The 17,919-nt window shown below is 42.6% G+C and overlaps 1 protein-coding gene, 1 long non-coding RNA gene and 1 pseudogene across 2 annotated transcripts in view; 2 read left to right on the forward strand and 1 right to left on the reverse strand.

Annotated features, from left to right (window-relative positions):
- LOC127462949 (class II histocompatibility antigen, B-L beta chain-like) overlaps window positions 1-17,919 on the reverse strand; it is a 181,265-nt gene that overhangs the window by 103,109 nt on the left and 60,237 nt on the right. The gene's annotated exons all lie outside the window — the stretch shown is intronic.
- LOC127462965 (uncharacterized) overlaps window positions 1-17,919 on the forward strand; it is a 112,980-nt gene that overhangs the window by 12,562 nt on the left and 82,499 nt on the right. The window lies entirely within an intron of this gene.
- Window positions 1,201-14,060, forward strand: LOC127462940 (cytochrome b-like; annotated as a pseudogene).

A 17,919-nucleotide genomic window follows, 5' to 3' on the forward strand; every position in this document is an offset into this window, starting at 1 on the left:
AGCTACCCTAATCCCCACCCTAATTCTAATCACACGATGAGGTAGCCAACCAGAACGTTTAAGTGCTGGAATCTACCTCTTATTTTATACACTAATTAGCTCTCTCCCCCTACTGGTAGTAATTCTTTACCTTCACACTCAAACAGGAACTATACACATGACTATTATAAAACTTTCACACTCACCTCTTACAAACTCCTGAACAGGCCTCATATCAAGTCTAGCCCTATTGCTTGCTTTCATAGTAAAAGCTCCCCTTTACGGTTTACACTTATGACTCCCAAAAGCTCATGTAGAAGCGCCAATCGCAGGATCTATACTCCTAGCTGCGCTCCTCCTCAAACTTGGGGGATATGGCATTATGCGTATCTCAATAATTACAAACTCCCTATTAGACTACCTCTACTACCCATTTTTAACCCTAGCCTTATGAGGGGCACTAATGACAAGCTCCATCTGCCTACGCCAAATCGACCTCAAGTCACTAATCGCCTACTCCTCAGTAAGTCACATAGGTCTAGTCATTGCCGCAACAATAATCCAAACCCACTGATCCTTTTCAGGGGCCATAATCCTAATAATCTCACATGGTCTCACCTCTTCCATGCTATTTTGCCTAGCCAATACAAACTACGAACGCATACATAGTCGTACTCTCCTTCTAACACGAGGCCTACAACCCCTTCTACCTCTTACAGGACTCTGATGACTCCTAGCCAACTTAACAAACATAGCCCTTCCCCCTACTACTAACCTAATAGCTGAATTAACCATCATAATTGCACTCTTCAACTGATCCACCTTCACCATTATCCTAACTGGGACCGCAACCCTACTAACTGCAGCCTATACACTCTACATGCTCCTTATAACCCAACGAGGCCCAACTCCAACCTATATTACAACTGTCCAAAATTCAAATACACGAGAACATCTTCTTATAACACTTCATATCCTACCCTCCCTCCTCCTCATCCTAAAGCCAGAGTTAATCTCAGGAATTCCCACATGCAAGCATAGTTTTAAACCAAACATTAGACTGTGATCCTAAAAATAGAAGTTAAACTCTTCTTGCCTGCCGAGGGGAGGTTTAACCAGCAAGAACTGCTAACTCTTGCATCTGAGCCTAAGACCTCAGCCCCCTTACTTTTAAAGGATAATAGCAATCCACTGGTCTTAGGAGCCATTCATCTTGGTGCAAGTCCAAGTAAAAGTAATGGACTACCCATTAATCCTCAACACTTCTATATTTTTGACCCTGGCTACCCTCTCTATGCCTATCTTGCTCCCCCTCCTATCCAAAAACTATCTAAACTCTCCAACAACCATCATGCACACTGTTAAAACTTCCTTTATAATTAGTTTAGTTCCCATAATCCTCTTCATCTACCTAAATATAGAAAACACCACTTTCTATTGAGAATGAAAATTTATTGCAAACTTCAAAATCCCCCTTAGCCTTAAAATAGACCTATACTCCTTAACATTTTTTCCTATTGCACTATTCGTAACATGATCTATTCTTCAATTTACAACATGATATATAGCCTCAGAGCCCCACACCACAAAATTTTCTCTTTACCTTCTAATCTTTCTCATTGCAATACTCACCTTAATCATCGCCAATAATATATTCCTCCTATTTATCGGCTGAGAGGGAGTTGGAATTATGTCCTTCCTCCTGATTGGATGATGACATGGCCGAGCAGAAGCCAACACCGCCGCACTTCAAGCCGTACTTTACAACCGTATCGGGGATATTGGACTAATCCTCTGCATAGCATGACTGGCATCCTCAATAAACACCTGAGAGATCCAACAGCAGTCCTCCCCAGACCAAATACCCCTCCTCCCTCTCTTAGGGCTCATCCTAGCCGCCACAGGTAAATCCGCCCAATTTGGCCTACACCCATGACTCCCTGCAGCTATAGAAGGACCAACCCCTGTATCCGCCCTACTCCATTCCAGCACAATAGTAGTTGCCGGAATCTTCTTACTTATTCGCACTCACCACATATTATGTAACAACCAAATTACCCTAACTATGTGCCTTTGTATAGGTGCCCTATCCACCCTATTTGCCGCTACATGCGCTCTTACCCAAAACGACATCAAAAAAATTATTGCCTTTTCCACATCCAGCCAACTAGGACTAATAATAGTCACTATTGGCCTAAATCTACCCCAACTAGCCTTCCTACACATCTCCACACACGCATTCTTCAAAGCCATACTCTTCCTCTGCTCTGGGTCTGTCATTCACAGCCTTAACGGCGAACAAGACATTCGAAAAATAGGAGGATTACAGAAACTACTCCCTACAACTACCTCATGCCTAACAATCGGAAATTTAGCTCTCATAGGAACACCATTTTTAGCAGGGTTTTACTCAAAAGACCTCATTATCGAAAGCCTTAACACCTCCTACCTAAACACCTGAGCACTTCTACTAACCCTTATAGCCACAGCTTTCACCGCAACTTACAGCCTACGTATAGCCCTACTAGTACAAACTGACTACACCCGAATTCCCTCCATTACTCCTATTAATGAAAACGACCCAGCAGTCACAAACCCAATTACTCGTCTTGCCTTAGGAAGTATTATAGCTGGCCTACTAATTACCTCCTATATCTCCCCTGCAAAAACCCCTCCTATAACCATACCACTAATCACAAAAACCACTGCTATCATTGTTACAGCATTAGGCATTATTCTGGCATTAGAATTATCAAAACTCACACACACCTTCTCTACCCCTAAACAAAATACCGCTACAAACTTCTCCAGCACTCTAGGATATTTTAACCCCCTTATACACCGCCTCAGCCCCACTAAGCTCTTAAACAACGGCCAGAACATTGCATTCCATTTAATCGACCTATCTTGATATAAAAAAATAGGCCCAGAAGGACTAGCAACCCTTCAGCTCAAAATATCCAAAGTCTCAACTACCCTACACTCCGGACTAATCAAAACCTATCTAGGATCCTTCGCTTTATCTATCTTCATTATAATCCTTTTCACACAGAACTAAGAATTAATGGCCCCCAACTTACGAAAACATCACCCCCTTCTAAAAATAGTTAACAATTCTTTAATTGACCTCCCAACACCACCAAACATTTCCGCCTGATGGAACTTTGGATCACTTCTTGGCATTTGTCTAACAATCCAAATCACCACTGGCCTCCTACTAGCAATACATTATACAGCAGATATCACTCTAGCATTCACATCCGTCGCCCACACATGCCGAAATGTTCAATTCGGCTGATTAATTCGAAACCTTCATGCAAACGGCGCTTCCTTTTTCTTCATATGCATTTACCTGCATATCGGACGAGGCTTCTACTATGGTTCCTACCTATATAAAGAAACCTGAAACACAGGAGTTATTCTCCTCTTAACTCTAATAGCAACTGCCTTCGTAGGGTACGTCCTCCCATGAGGCCAAATATCATTCTGAGGCGCTACAGTAATTACTAACCTATTCTCAGCAATTCCTTACATTGGCCAAACACTTGTAGAATGAGCTTGAGGAGGATTCTCAGTCGACAACCCCACACTTACCCGGTTCTTTGCCCTCCACTTCCTCCTCCCATTCCTAATTGCAGGCCTCACCCTCATCCACTTAACCTTCTTACATGAAACAGGCTCAAACAACCCCCTAGGTATTTATTCAGACTGCGACAAAATCCCATTCCACCCCTATTTCTCAACAAAGGATATTCTAGGCCTTTTGTTCCTCCTCATTCCCCTAATAACACTTACCATATTCTCACCTAACCTCCTAGGAGATCCAGAGAATTTTACACCCGCAAACCCACTAGTAACACCTCCCCACATCAAACCTGAGTGGTACTTCCTATTTGCATATGCCATCCTACGATCAATCCCCAACAAATTAGGAGGAGTTCTAGCCCTAGCCGCCTCCGTCTTAATCCTATTTCTAGCCCCATTCCTCCACATATCAAAACAGCGAACTATAACCTTCCGACCTCTCTCCCAACTCTTATTCTGAATCCTAGTAACAAATCTTTTAATTCTTACATGAATCGGTAGCCAACCAGTCGAACATCCATTTATTATCATCGGACAACTTGCCTCAACTACGTACTTCACAATCATTCTCATCTTATTTCCCATCACCAGCCTCCTAGAAAATAAGATACTCAACCTCTAACTACTCTAATAGTTTATAAAAAACGTTGGTCTTGTAAACCAAAGACTGAAGGTTACCCCCTTCTTAGAGTTTTCCAAAAAATACCCAAACACCCCCCAACCTTCCAATCAACACGGACATCAAGGGGAGGGGCCCCCCCCTCCCCCCATACCCTACGGTATGTATTACTTTGCATAGCATCCTCCACCACATTAGACATAACATGCATGTAGGAAAATCTGACATAATATTATTGCAAGCCCAACCAAATATTCCATACTATCTCCCATACAACCCAAGACTCGTCATTAACAGACCTAGGCACATTCCCACACAAGGACATAATATGTCATGTTCTAGGAATAACACCGCTAACCGAACTAAAACCTAAAACCGCCAATTTTCGCATAAAATCCCCCTCAATACGAGGAACGTCACAGAACCTAGAATCCATGGTCCATGGACCACTCACCACTTAACCTTGCTCTATGTACCAACCAAGAAGTGCTGGGTTATTTATTAGTCGTACTCCTCACGAGAAACCAGCAACCCGGCGTTAGTAATGTTTATCATGTCCAGCTTCAGGTGTATTCTTTCCCTCTCCACCAATAACCCACTCTCATAACTTGCTCTTTGTCGCCTCTGGTTCCTCGGTCAGGGCCATAACTTGCTTAATTTTCCTAAACTTGCGCTCCGTTACTAATGGTTGGGGATGCTCGGCCAATTTGGACCTCGTGATCGCGGCATTTTCCCTCTTCTAAACTTTTGGTTTTTTTTTTTTGGGTAGATCTCAATAAGCCCTTCAGAGTGCTCCGCCAGGGGGCTCCCATATATGGTTGACATGTACCCCTTATGGTCGGCGAGCGGTTTTCTCACTTTCGCGTGAAAATTAATGATATGGTTTCCAAGTGTGCTATTCGGTCTCATAATTGATGTACTGATGCACCGTCACGTGCTGTTGGCTTGGTTTTTCCATTACGTCTCTCATCAAGTTGCAGTTTAATTAATGCACGCCAGACATGTTTTTTGCCATCAATTTCACAAAAAATTGCAAAAAAATGCAAAAAATTTGCCATTTTTTGCAATGATCTAGGGACTTCCCCTCTAATCATCAATAATTTTTGTTTTTTAAACTTTTAACAAAAATTTTAAATTTTATAAACTTTCCATTCCCCTAATTTTCCAGTTAAAACATTTGTATCATCAATTTGTTAAATTTTTTTAATATACTTTAATCTACCCCATCATTTCCCTTTATCATTCATTTGTTAATTGCTTGTTTGTTTGTTTGTTTACACTTTAATCTACCCCATCATTTCCCTTTATCATTCATTTGTTAATTGCTTGTTTGTTTGTTTGTTTACACTTTAATCTACCCCATCATTTCCCTTTATCATTCATTTGTTAATTGCTTGTTTGTTTGTTTGTTTACACTTTAATCTACCCCATCATTTCCCTTTATCATTCATTTGTTAATTGCTTGTTTGTTTGTTTGTTTACACTTTAATCTACCCCATCATTTCCCTTTATCATTCATTTGTTAATTGCTTGTTTGTTTGTTTGTTTACACTTTAATCTACCCCATCATTTCCCTTTATCATTCATTTATTAATTGCTTGTTTGTTTGTTTGTTTACACTTTAATCTACCCCATCATTTCCCTTTATCATTCATTTATTAATTGCTTGTTTGTTTGTTTGTTTACACTTTAATCTACCCCATCATTTCCCTTTATCATTCATTTGTTAATTGCTTGTTTGTTTGTTTGTTTACACTTTAATCTACCCCATCATTTCCCTTTATCATTCATTTGTTAATTGCTTGTTTGTTTGTTTGTTTACACTTTAATCTACCCCATCATTTCCCTTTATCATTCATTTGTTAATTGCTTGTTTGTTTGTTTGTTTACACTTTAATTTACCCCATCATTTCCTCTCACCCTCTCACCTCCCCAATTAATCACCCCTACTACTCTAAATAACATCCCACCCGCATGAGCCTTAAACAGTTAGCCCCAAACTTTTTCCAACCTTTCAGAGGAAAAGGAATCAAACCTTTATCACCAACTCCCAAAGCTGGCATTTTCATTAAACTATTCTCTGAACCACACCACCTTAGACTGCCCGAATCGCCCCACGAGACATCCCTCGTACAAGTTCTAGTACAACAAACAACGTCAGCAACAGACCCCAGCCCGCAATTAAAAATTGACCAACCCCCCAAGAATAAAACATGGCCGCCCCCTCAAAATCCAACCGAACAGATAAAACACCCCCACTGTCCACCGTGTTCATCCCCAACCACTCTAACTCAGATAGCCCTACAATAAATACCCCACCCCCCAACGCTAAAACTAACCCAGCACCATACCCAACAACCCGCCAATCCCCCCAAGTTTCAGGAAATGGATCTGCTGCCAATGAGACCGAATACACAAAAACCACCAACATCCCACCTAAATATACCAGAAACAGCACTAATGATACAAAAGACACCCCCAAACTCATTAACCATCCACACCCTACAATAGACGCCAACACTAACCCCACTACTGCATAATATGGAGAAGGATTAGAAGCAACTGCTAACCCCCCCAAAATAAAGCTAACACTTAAAAATAATATAAAGTACGTCATAACAATTCCTGCTTGGCTTCTATCCAAGACCTTTGGCCTGAAAAACCATCGTTGTAATTTCAACTACAAGAACATAAAACCTTAACAAACCCATTCCTTTCCACCCCTCAAAGCCCCTCAACAACACATTTTTGTTATCCAATTAAACTACTTCTCCAACCACTAAACAAACCCTAAATCAATGTCAACCATCACTACAACTAAAACAAGCCCCAATAATAATCACTATGCCTAAAACAGCCTTAGTCCTTGTAGCTTACAATAAAGCATAACACTGAAGATGTTAAGACGGCTATCCCACATACCCAAGGACAAAAAAGACTTAGTCCTAACCTTACAGTTAGTTCTTGCCAAATATATACATGCAAGTATCCGCATCCCAGTGAAAATGCCCTCAGCACCTTAAAAAGACAGCAGGAGCAGGCATCAGGCACACCACTCCAATTGTAGCCCAAAACGCCTTGCCTAGCCACGCCCCCACGGGTTTTCAGCAGTAATCAATATTAAGCAATAAGTGTAAACTTGACTTAGTTAAAGCAACCTACTAGGGTTGGTAAATCTTGTGCCAGCCACCGCGGTCACACAAGAAACCCAAATTAACTTTATACGGCGTAAAGAGTGGTTTTCCACTATCACTACAACTAAGACTGAAATGTAACCAAGCTGTTATAAGCACAAGATACATCTAACATTCCCATAGAAATGATCTTAGCTTCATGATCAACAAAACTCCACGAAAGCCAGGACACAAACTGGGATTAGATACCCCACTATGCCTGGCCCTAAATCCTGATGCTTTCACCACTTAAGCATCCGCCTGAGAACTACGAGCACAAACGCTTAAAACTCTAAGGACTTGGCGGTGCTCCAAACCCACCTAGAGGAGCCTGTTCTATAACCGATAACCCACGATACACCCAACCATCCCTTGCCAAATCAGCCTATATACCGCCGTCGTCAGCCCACCCCAAAACTGAGGGTTTAACAGTGGGCACAACAGCAACATCCCACTAATAAGACAGGTCAAGGTATAGCTCATGAGATGGTAGAAATGGGCTACATTTTCTAACATAGAATACCTCACGACAAGGAGTGTGAAATCACCCCTAAAAGGCGGATTTAGCAGTAAAGCAGGATAATAATGCCTCCTTTAAGCTGGCTCTGGAGCACGTACATACCGCCCGTCACCCTCCTCACAAGCTATAATTAATCCTATTTATAATAAACCCCCTAAGCTAGAGATGAGGCAAGTCGTAACAAGGTAAGTGTACCGGAAGGTGCACTTAGTCTACCAAGGCGTAGCTATAACTAAAGCATTCAGCTTACACCTGAAAGATATCTGCCCCATATCAGATCGCCTTGAAGCCTAACTCTAGCTCTTCTACCAGATTACATACAAACCAAGTTAATACCACCTATTAAATCAAAACATTCTCTTACTCAACCTAGTATAGGCGATAGAAAGGTAAACTCAAGACGCAATAGAGATCATGTACCGTAAGGGAAGGATGAAATAGTAATGACAACCCAAGCAATAAACAGCAAAGACCAACCCTTGTACCTTTTGCATCATGATTTAGCGAGAAACTACCCAAGCAAAACGCCAATTTAAGCTTGCCTCCCCGAAACCCAAGCGAGCTACTCACGAGCAGCTATCTACTGAGCAAACCCGTCTCTGTTGCAAAAGAGTGGGAAGACTCGTTAGTAGAGGTGAAAAGCCAATCGAGCTGGGTGATAGCTGGTTGCCTATAAAATGAATCTTAGTTCCCTCTTAATTCACCTCCCAGGACTACACTCAACCCACATGAAGCGAATTAAGGGCTATTTAAAGGAGGTACAGCTCCTTTAAAAAAGAATACACTCTCCCCTAGCGGATAAACTCAATTACTACTTAACTGTGGGCCTTCAAGCAGCCACCATTAAAGAATGCGTCAAAGCTCCTCTCCCAAAAAATCCAAACTCCCTTATGACTCCCTCTTCCCCAATAGGCTAACTTATATTAAATAAGAGAATTTATGCTAAAATAAGTAACTAGGGATCCCCTCTATGGCGCAAGCTTACATTACAACATTATTAACAATCCACAGGATATTTTCTAACCTTAACAAGACCTTATACCCAAAACTCTGTTAACCCACCTATGGAGCGCCCCCAAAGACGATTAAAATCTGTAAAAGGAACTAGGCAAATCCAAGGCCCGACTGTTTACCAAAAACATAGCCTTTAGCAAACCAAGTATTAAAGGTGAAGCCTGCCCAGTGACAATACGTTCAACGGCCGCGGTATCCTAACCGTGCAAAGGTAGCGCAATCAATTGTCCCATAAATCGGGACTTGTATGAATGGCTTAACGAGGTCTTAGCTGTCTCCTACAGATAATCAGTGAAATTGATCTCCCTGTGCAAAAGCAGGAATATCCCCATAAGACAAGAAGACCCTGTGGAACTTTAAAATCTGCTACCACTCCCATTAACAATACCCACCTACAGGGCCCACTCCACGGGATTTTGCTGGTGTGCATTTTTTGGTTGGGGCGACCTTGGAGACAAACTCAACCTCCAAATACCAGACAATCCATCTTAACCAAGAACTACCCATCAACGTGCTAATAGCAACCAGACCCAATATAATTGAGTAATGAACCTAGCTACCCCAGGGATAACAGCGCAATCTCCTTCAAGAGCCCACATCGACAAGGAGGTTTACGACCTCGATGTTGGATCAGGACATCCTAGTGGTGCAACCGCTACCAAGGGTTCGTTTGTTCAACGATTAACAGTCCTACGTGATCTGAGTTCAGACCGGAGTAATCCAGGTCGGTTTCTATCTATGTTATAACTCCTTCTAGTACGAAAGGACCGAAGAAGTAAGGCCTATACCACAAGCACGCCTTCGCACCCAGTAATGAACCCAACTAAATTACTAAGAGCTTCACCACAACTCCCTCCTAGAAAAGGACCGCTAGCGTGGCAGAGCTTGGCAAATGCAGAAGGCTTAAGCCCTTTACCCAGAGGTTCAAATCCTCTCCCTAGCTCCGACACAAATCACATGACAATTCACTTAACCCTCACTTACCTTATTATATCAATATCCTATGCTCTCTCCATCCTCATCGCCGTAGCATTTCTTACCCTAGTTGAACGTAAGATTCTAAGTTACATGCAAGCCCGGAAAGGCCCTAATATTGTAGGACCATTTGGTCTCTTACAACCTATAGCAGATGGAGTGAAGCTATTTATCAAAGAACCTATTCGTCCATCAACTTCATCCCCCTATCTATTTATATCCACCCCTATATTAGCCCTTCTCCTAGCAATTACAATCTGAACACCACTTCCCCTACCTTTTCCCCTTACCGACCTAAACCTTGGCATACTCTTCCTTCTAGCCCTATCTAGCCTGGCAGTCTATTCAATTCTATGATCAGGATGAGCCTCCAACTCAAAATATGCCTTAATCGGTGCCCTCCGAGCAGTCGCACAGACTATCTCCTATGAAGTTACCCTGGCCATTATTCTCCTATCCGTAATTATCCTTAGCGGTAACTACACCCTCAACACTCTAGCTACAACTCAAGAGCCTCTCTACCTCATTTTCTCCTCCTGACCCCTAGCAATAATATGATATATCTCCACTCTTGCCGAAACAAACCGTGCTCCATTTGACCTGACAGAAGGAGAATCTGAACTAGTCTCAGGGTTCAACGTAGAATATGCCGCAGGGCCATTCGCCCTATTTTTTCTCGCCGAATATGCTAACATTATACTAATAAACGCACTCACAACCATTCTATTCCTAAACCCTAGTTCACTTAATCTCCCTCAAGAACTCATTCCCCCTACTCTAGCTACAAAAACCCTCCTCCTTTCCGCAGGATTCTTATGAATCCGCGCCTCTTACCCTCGATTCCGATATGATCAACTCATACATTTGCTCTGAAAAAACTTCTTACCCCTAACATTAGCCTTATGCCTATGGCATACCAGCCTCCCTATCTCCTATGCAGGCCTACCTCCCCACCTAAGACACTCAAGGAAATGTGCCTGAATCCAAAAGGGTTACTATGATAAAGTAAATATAGAGGTATACCAGCCCTCTCATTTCCTAATTTTAGAAAAGTAGGAATCGAACCTACGCTAAAGGAATCAAAATCCTCTATACTCCCTCTATATTATTTTCTAGTAAGGTCAGCTAATTAAGCTATCGGGCCCATACCCCGAAAATGATGGTTTAACTCCTTCCCTTACTAATGAATCCCCAAGCTAAACTAATCTCCACAATAAGCCTGCTCTTAGGAACCTCAATCACAATTTCAAGTAGCCACTGAATAATAGCATGGGTCGGCTTAGAAATTAACACTTTAGCTATTCTTCCATTAATCTCTAAAAGCCACCATCCACGAGCCATTGAAGCCTCTACTAAATACTTTCTAACCCAGGCAGCCGCATCCACGCTACTTCTATTCTCCAGCATGACCAATGCATGATTCTCTGGCCAATGGGACATCACCCAACTAACCCACCCCATATCATGCATACTACTAACTATTGCAATCTCAATTAAACTAGGCTTAGTCCCATTTCATTTCTGATTTCCAGAAGTTCTTCAAGGCTCAACTATGACAACATGCCTCCTACTGGCCACAGTCATAAAATTCCCACCAACCACACTATTCTACCTTACATCCCCTTCACTCAACCCAACTCTCCTATCTTCAATAGCTATTGCTTCCGCTGCCCTAGGTGGCTGAATAGGACTTAACCAAACCCAAACTCGCAAAATTTTAGCCTTCTCATCTATCGCACACCTAGGATGAATAACCATTATTCTCAACTACAACCCCAATCTAACTTTAATTACGTTCTATCTCTACACCGTAACAACTTCTGCCATCTTCCTCATCCTTAGCACAACCAATACCCTAAAACTATCCACTGTTATATCCACATGAACCAAAATCCCATCACTCACTACAATCCTTATGCTCACCCTTCTCTCCCTCGCAGGTCTTCCTCCCCTAACAGGATTCCTACCCAAGTGATTAATTATTCAAGAGCTCACAAAACAAGAACTAACAGTATTAGCCACAGCTATTAGCCTACTCTCTTTACTTGGACTTTTCTTCTACCTACGACTGGCCTACTGTGCAACCATCACACTACCCCCAAACTTCACCAACTACATAAAACAGTGACAAACTAACAAACCAACTAACACCATAACCACAACCTTTACCTCCCTATCAATTATGCTCCTGCCACTATCTCCCATAATACTCGTAATCCCCTAGAAACTTAGGTTATTTAAACCGAAGGCCTTCAAAGCCTTAAACAAGAGCTAATCCCTCTTAGTTTCTGTTAAGGTACACAGGACACTAACCTGCATCTCCTGAATGCAACTCAGATGCTTTAATTAAGCTAGAACCTCCCCCTAGACAGATGGGCTTTGATCCCATAAAATTTTAGTTAACAGCTAAATGCCCTAACCAACAGGCTTCTGCCTACTAGATCCCGGCGCATGTTTAATGCACATCAATGAGCTTGCAACTCAACATGAATTTCACTACAGAATCGATAAGAAGAGGAATTAAACCTCTGTAAAAAGGACTACAGCCTAACGCTTCTACACTCAGCCATCTTACCTATGACTTTCATCAACCGTTGACTATTCTCCACTAACCACAAAGATATCGGCACACTTTACCTTATTTTTGGTGCATGAGCTGGTATAATCGGCACAGCCCTTAGTCTCCTCATTCGAGCAGAACTAGGGCAGCCAGGCACCCTTCTAGGCGATGACCAAATTTACAATGTAATCGTCACCGCACATGCCTTCGTTATGATTTTCTTTATAGTAATGCCTATTATGATCGGAGGATTTGGCAACTGATTAGTACCTCTAATAATTGGTGCCCCCGACATAGCATTTCCACGAATAAATAACATGAGCTTCTGACTACTTCCCCCATCCTTCCTACTTCTCCTAGCATCTTCTACAGTAGAAGCCGGAGTCGGAACAGGATGAACAGTATACCCACCCTTAGCAGGAAATCTAGCCCACGCTGGCGCATCAGTAGACCTTGCTATCTTCTCCCTTCACCTGGCAGGTGTCTCATCCATCCTTGGAGCAATCAACTTTATTACCACAGCAATCAATATAAAACCACCTGCTCTCTCACAATACCAGACCCCTCTATTCGTCTGATCTGTCCTAATTACTGCAGTCCTACTTCTCCTCTCCCTACCAGTCCTCGCTGCTGGCATTACAATGCTTCTAACAGATCGAAACCTAAACACCACATTCTTTGACCCCGCAGGAGGCGGAGACCCAATTTTATACCAACACTTATTCTGATTTTTTGGCCATCCAGAGGTCTACATCCTTATCCTGCCAGGATTCGGAATTATTTCCCATGTTGTAGCCTATTACGCCGGTAAAAAAGAGCCCTTTGGCTACATAGGCATAGTCTGAGCCATACTATCCATTGGCTTCCTAGGCTTTATCGTATGAGCTCACCACATATTTACAGTTGGCATGGACGTAGACACCCGAGCTTACTTCACATCCGCCACTATAATCATTGCAATCCCCACCGGCATCAAAGTCTTCAGCTGATTAGCAACCCTACATGGTGGAACGATCAAATGAGACCCACCCATACTATGAGCCCTAGGCTTTATCTTCCTCTTCACCATTGGTGGACTAACAGGCATCGTCCTTGCCAACTCCTCCCTAGATATCGCCCTGCACGACACCTACTACGTAGTTGCACACTTCCACTATGTACTGTCTATGGGGGCAGTATTCGCCATTCTAGCTGGCTTCACACATTGATTCCCACTATTCACCGGCTACTCCCTTCACTCCACATGAGCCAAGGCCCACTTTGGAGTAATATTCTTTGGAGTCAACCTAACATTTTTCCCACAACATTTCCTAGGCCTAGCTGGTATACCACGACGATACTCAGATTACCCAGATGCTTATACCCTATGAAACACCCTATCCTCCATCGGCTCCCTCATCTCCATAGTAGCTGTAATTATACTAATGTTCATTATCTGAGAAGCCTTCGCATCCAAACGGAAAGTAGTACAACCAGAACTTACCTCTACAAACATCGAATGAATTCACGGCTGCCCTCCTCCCTATCATACCTTCGAAGAACCAGCCTTTGTCCAAGTACAAGAAAGGAAGGAATCGAACCCTCATAAGCTGGTTTCAAGCCAACCGCATCAAACCACTCATGCTTCTTTCTTATGGGTTGTTAGTAAAATCATTACATAGCCTTGTCAAGACTAAATCACAGGTGAAAACCCAGTACATCCCATTCCAACTCCATGGCCAACCACTCTCAATTTGGTTTTCAAGACGCTTCATCCCCTATTATAGAAGAACTTATTGAATTTCACGACCACGCCCTAATAGTCGCTCTAGCCATTTGTAGCCTAGTCCTGTATTTACTAGCTCTTATACTTATAGAAAAACTATCCTCTAACACCGTCGATGCACAAGAAGTAGAACTTGTCTGAACAATCCTACCCGCCATTGTCCTAATCATGTTAGCCCTCCCATCCCTTCAAATCCTCTACATAATAGACGAAATCGATGAGCCTGACCTCACCCTCAAAGCCATTGGCCACCAATGATACTGATCCTATGAGTACACAGACTTTAAAGACTTATCTTTTGACTCTTACATACTACCAACTACAGACCTACCACTCGGCCATTTCCGCCTCCTAGAAGTTGATAACCGCATCGTCATTCCAATAGAATCCCCAATTCGAATTATCGTTACAGCTGATGACGTTCTCCACTCCTGAGCTGTTCCTAGCCTTGGTGTAAAAACCGATGCAATTCCAGGGCGACTAAACCAAACTTCCTTTATCACAACCCGCCCTGGAGTCTTCTACGGTCAGTGCTCAGAAATCTGTGGAGCCAACCACAGCTTCATACCTATTGTAGTAGAATCAGCCCCTCTAACACACTTCGAAAACTGATCTTCACTTCTAACATCCTAATCATTAAGAAGCTATGAACCAGCACTAGCCTTTTAAGCTAGAGAAAGAGGATTATCCATCCTCCTTAATGACATGCCCCAACTAAACCCCGCACCTTGACTTTTTATTATACTTACTTCATGACTCACTTTTTCTCTTATCCTGCAGCCCAAACTCCTACTATTTATCCCAACCAACCCTCCCTCCAACAAAACACTACTCACTACAAAACCCCGCTCCTGAAACTGACCATGAACCTAAGCTTCTTTGATCAATTCATAAGCCCAACCCTCCTCGGAATCCCTCTCATCCTCGTCTCACTGTTATTTCCAACCCTATTACTTCCTTCTCCTGGCAATCGATGAGTTACGAATCGTCTCTCAACTCTTCAACTCTGATTCCTCCACTTAATCACAAAACAACTAATAACCCCATTAAACAAAAAAGGCCATAAATGAGCCCTAATCCTATCATCACTCATAATTATACTTCTAACTATTAATCTATTAGGCCTCCTACCTTACACATTCACACCTACCACCCAACTATCAATAAACCTAGCCCTCGCCTTCCCCCTATGACTTGCCACCCTGCTAACAGGCCTACGAAACCAACCCTCAGCTTCTCTTGGGCACCTTCTACCAGAAGGCACCCCAACACCTCTAATTCCTGCTCTCATCATAATTGAAACAACAAGCCTTCTCATTCGTCCTCTGGCCTTAGGAGTTCGCCTCACAGCCAACCTCACAGCTGGACACCTACTCATCCAACTCATTTCAACAGCCACTACCGTCCTCCTTCCCATTATACCCACCGTGTCTCTTCTAACTATAACTATTCTACTCCTCTTAACAATTCTAGAAGTAGCCGTAGCAATAATCCAAGCATACGTCTTTGTACTTCTTCTAAGCCTTTACTTACAAGAAAACATTTAACCCTTAATGACACACCAAGCCCACTCATTTCACATAGTAGACCCAAGCCCTTGACCCATTTTCGGAGCAGCAGCCGCCCTCCTCACCACCTCTGGACTAGCCATGTGATTTCACCACAGCTCTATCCAACTCTTACTCCTAGGCCTACTCTCTATAGTCCTAGTGATACTCCAATGATGACGTGATATCGTACGAGAAAGCACATTCCAAGGTCACCATACCCCCACAGTCCAAAAGGGCTTACGCTACGGAATAATTCTATTTATTACATCCGAAGCATTCTTCTTCCTAGGATTCTTCTGAGCATTCTTCCACTCCAGCCTAGTTCCCACCCCAGAACTCGGAGGGCAATGACCCCCTATAGGGATCAAGCCTCTAAACCCAATAGAAGTCCCCCTGCTAAATACTGCTATCCTCCTAGCCTCAGGAGTCACTGTTACATGAGCACATCACAGCATCACAGAGGGTAATCGAAACCAAGCTACCCAAGCCCTACTTATAACCGTACTATTAGGATTCTACTTTACAGCACTTCAAGCAATAGAATATTATGAAGCCCCATTCTCAATTGCCGACGGAGTCTATGGGTCAACCTTTTTCGTTGCCACAGGATTCCATGGCCTCCACGTAATCATTGGATCCTCCTTCCTCTTGATTTGCCTCCTCCGCCTTGTAAAATTCCATTTCACATCCAACCACCACTTTGGCTTTGAAGCAGCGGCCTGATACTGACATTTTGTTGACATTATCTGACTGTTCCTCTACATAACAATCTATTGATGAGGATCTTGCCCTTCTAGTATACTAATTACAATTGACTTCCAATCTCTAAAATCTGGATCAAACCCAGAGAAAGGCAATTAACATAATCCTCTTTATATTCACAATTTCCCTATCACTGTGTATCATCCTAACTTCACTAAACCTCTGATTAGCCCAAATAAATCCAGATTCAGAAAAATTATCCCCATACGAGTGTGGCTTTGACCCACTAGGTTCCGCCCGCCTCCCATTTTCAATCCGATTCTTCCTTGTCGCAATCTTATTCCTCTTATTTGACCTAGAAATTGCCCTCCTACTGCCCCTCCCATGAGCTACTCAACTCCCCTCCCCTCTCACTACCCTAACATGAACCTCCGCAGTCATTCTCCTCCTCGCATTAGGACTAATCTATGAATGAATTCAAGGGGGCCTAGAATGAGCAGAGTAACTTCAGAAAGTTAGTCTAGCAAAGACAGTTGATTTCGGCTCAACAAACCACAGTCCTACCCCGTGACTTTCTCAATGACCTTTCTGCATCTAAGCTTCTACTCTGCCTTCACCCTAAGCAGTTTAGGACTAGCCTTTCACCGAATACACCTAATTTCTGCTCTACTATGCTTAGAGAGTATAATACTATCAATATACATTGCCCTCTCTATGTGACCTATTCAAACTCAGACAACATCCCCCACCTTAATACCCATTCTTATGTTAGCGTTCTCAGCCTGTGAAGCAGGCACTGGTCTAGCAGTCCTAGTAGCTTCCACCCGAACTCATGGATCAGACCATTTACACAATCTAAACCTTCTACAATGTTAAAAATTATTCTTCCCACAATCATATTACTCCCCATAACCCTCTTATCTCCTCCAAAATTTCTATGACTCAATGTCACCTCGCACAGCCTCTTAATTGCAACCGCTAGCTTACAATGGCTTCCTTCAACCTATTATCCTAGCAAAAACCTATCATCATGACTTGGAACCGACCAAATTTCATCCCCCTTATTAGTTCTATCTTGTTGACTTCTACCCCTTATAATTCTAGCAAGCCAAAATCACCTTCAACAAGAACCTCCTACACGAAAATATATTTTTACCATAACCATAATCCTCACTCAACCATTCATTATCCTAGCCTTCTCAGCCTTAGATCTGATACTATTTTATATCGCATTCGAAGCTACCCTAATCCCCACCCTAATTCTAATCACACGATGAGGTAGCCAACCAGAACGTTTAAGTGCTGGAATCTACCTCTTATTTTATACACTAATTAGCTCTCTCCCCCTACTGGTAGTAATTCTTTACCTTCACACTCAAACAGGAACTATACACATGACTATTATAAAACTTTCACACTCACCTCTTACAAACTCCTGAACAGGCCTCATATCAAGTCTAGCCCTATTGCTTGCTTT

Source organism: Manacus candei, unplaced genomic scaffold, assembly GCF_025592945.1.
Source record: "Manacus candei isolate 608988 ecotype Guabito, Panama unplaced genomic scaffold, ASM2559294v1 h1tg000147l, whole genome shotgun sequence".
NCBI classification, from domain to species: Eukaryota; Metazoa; Chordata; class Aves; order Passeriformes; family Pipridae; genus Manacus; species Manacus candei.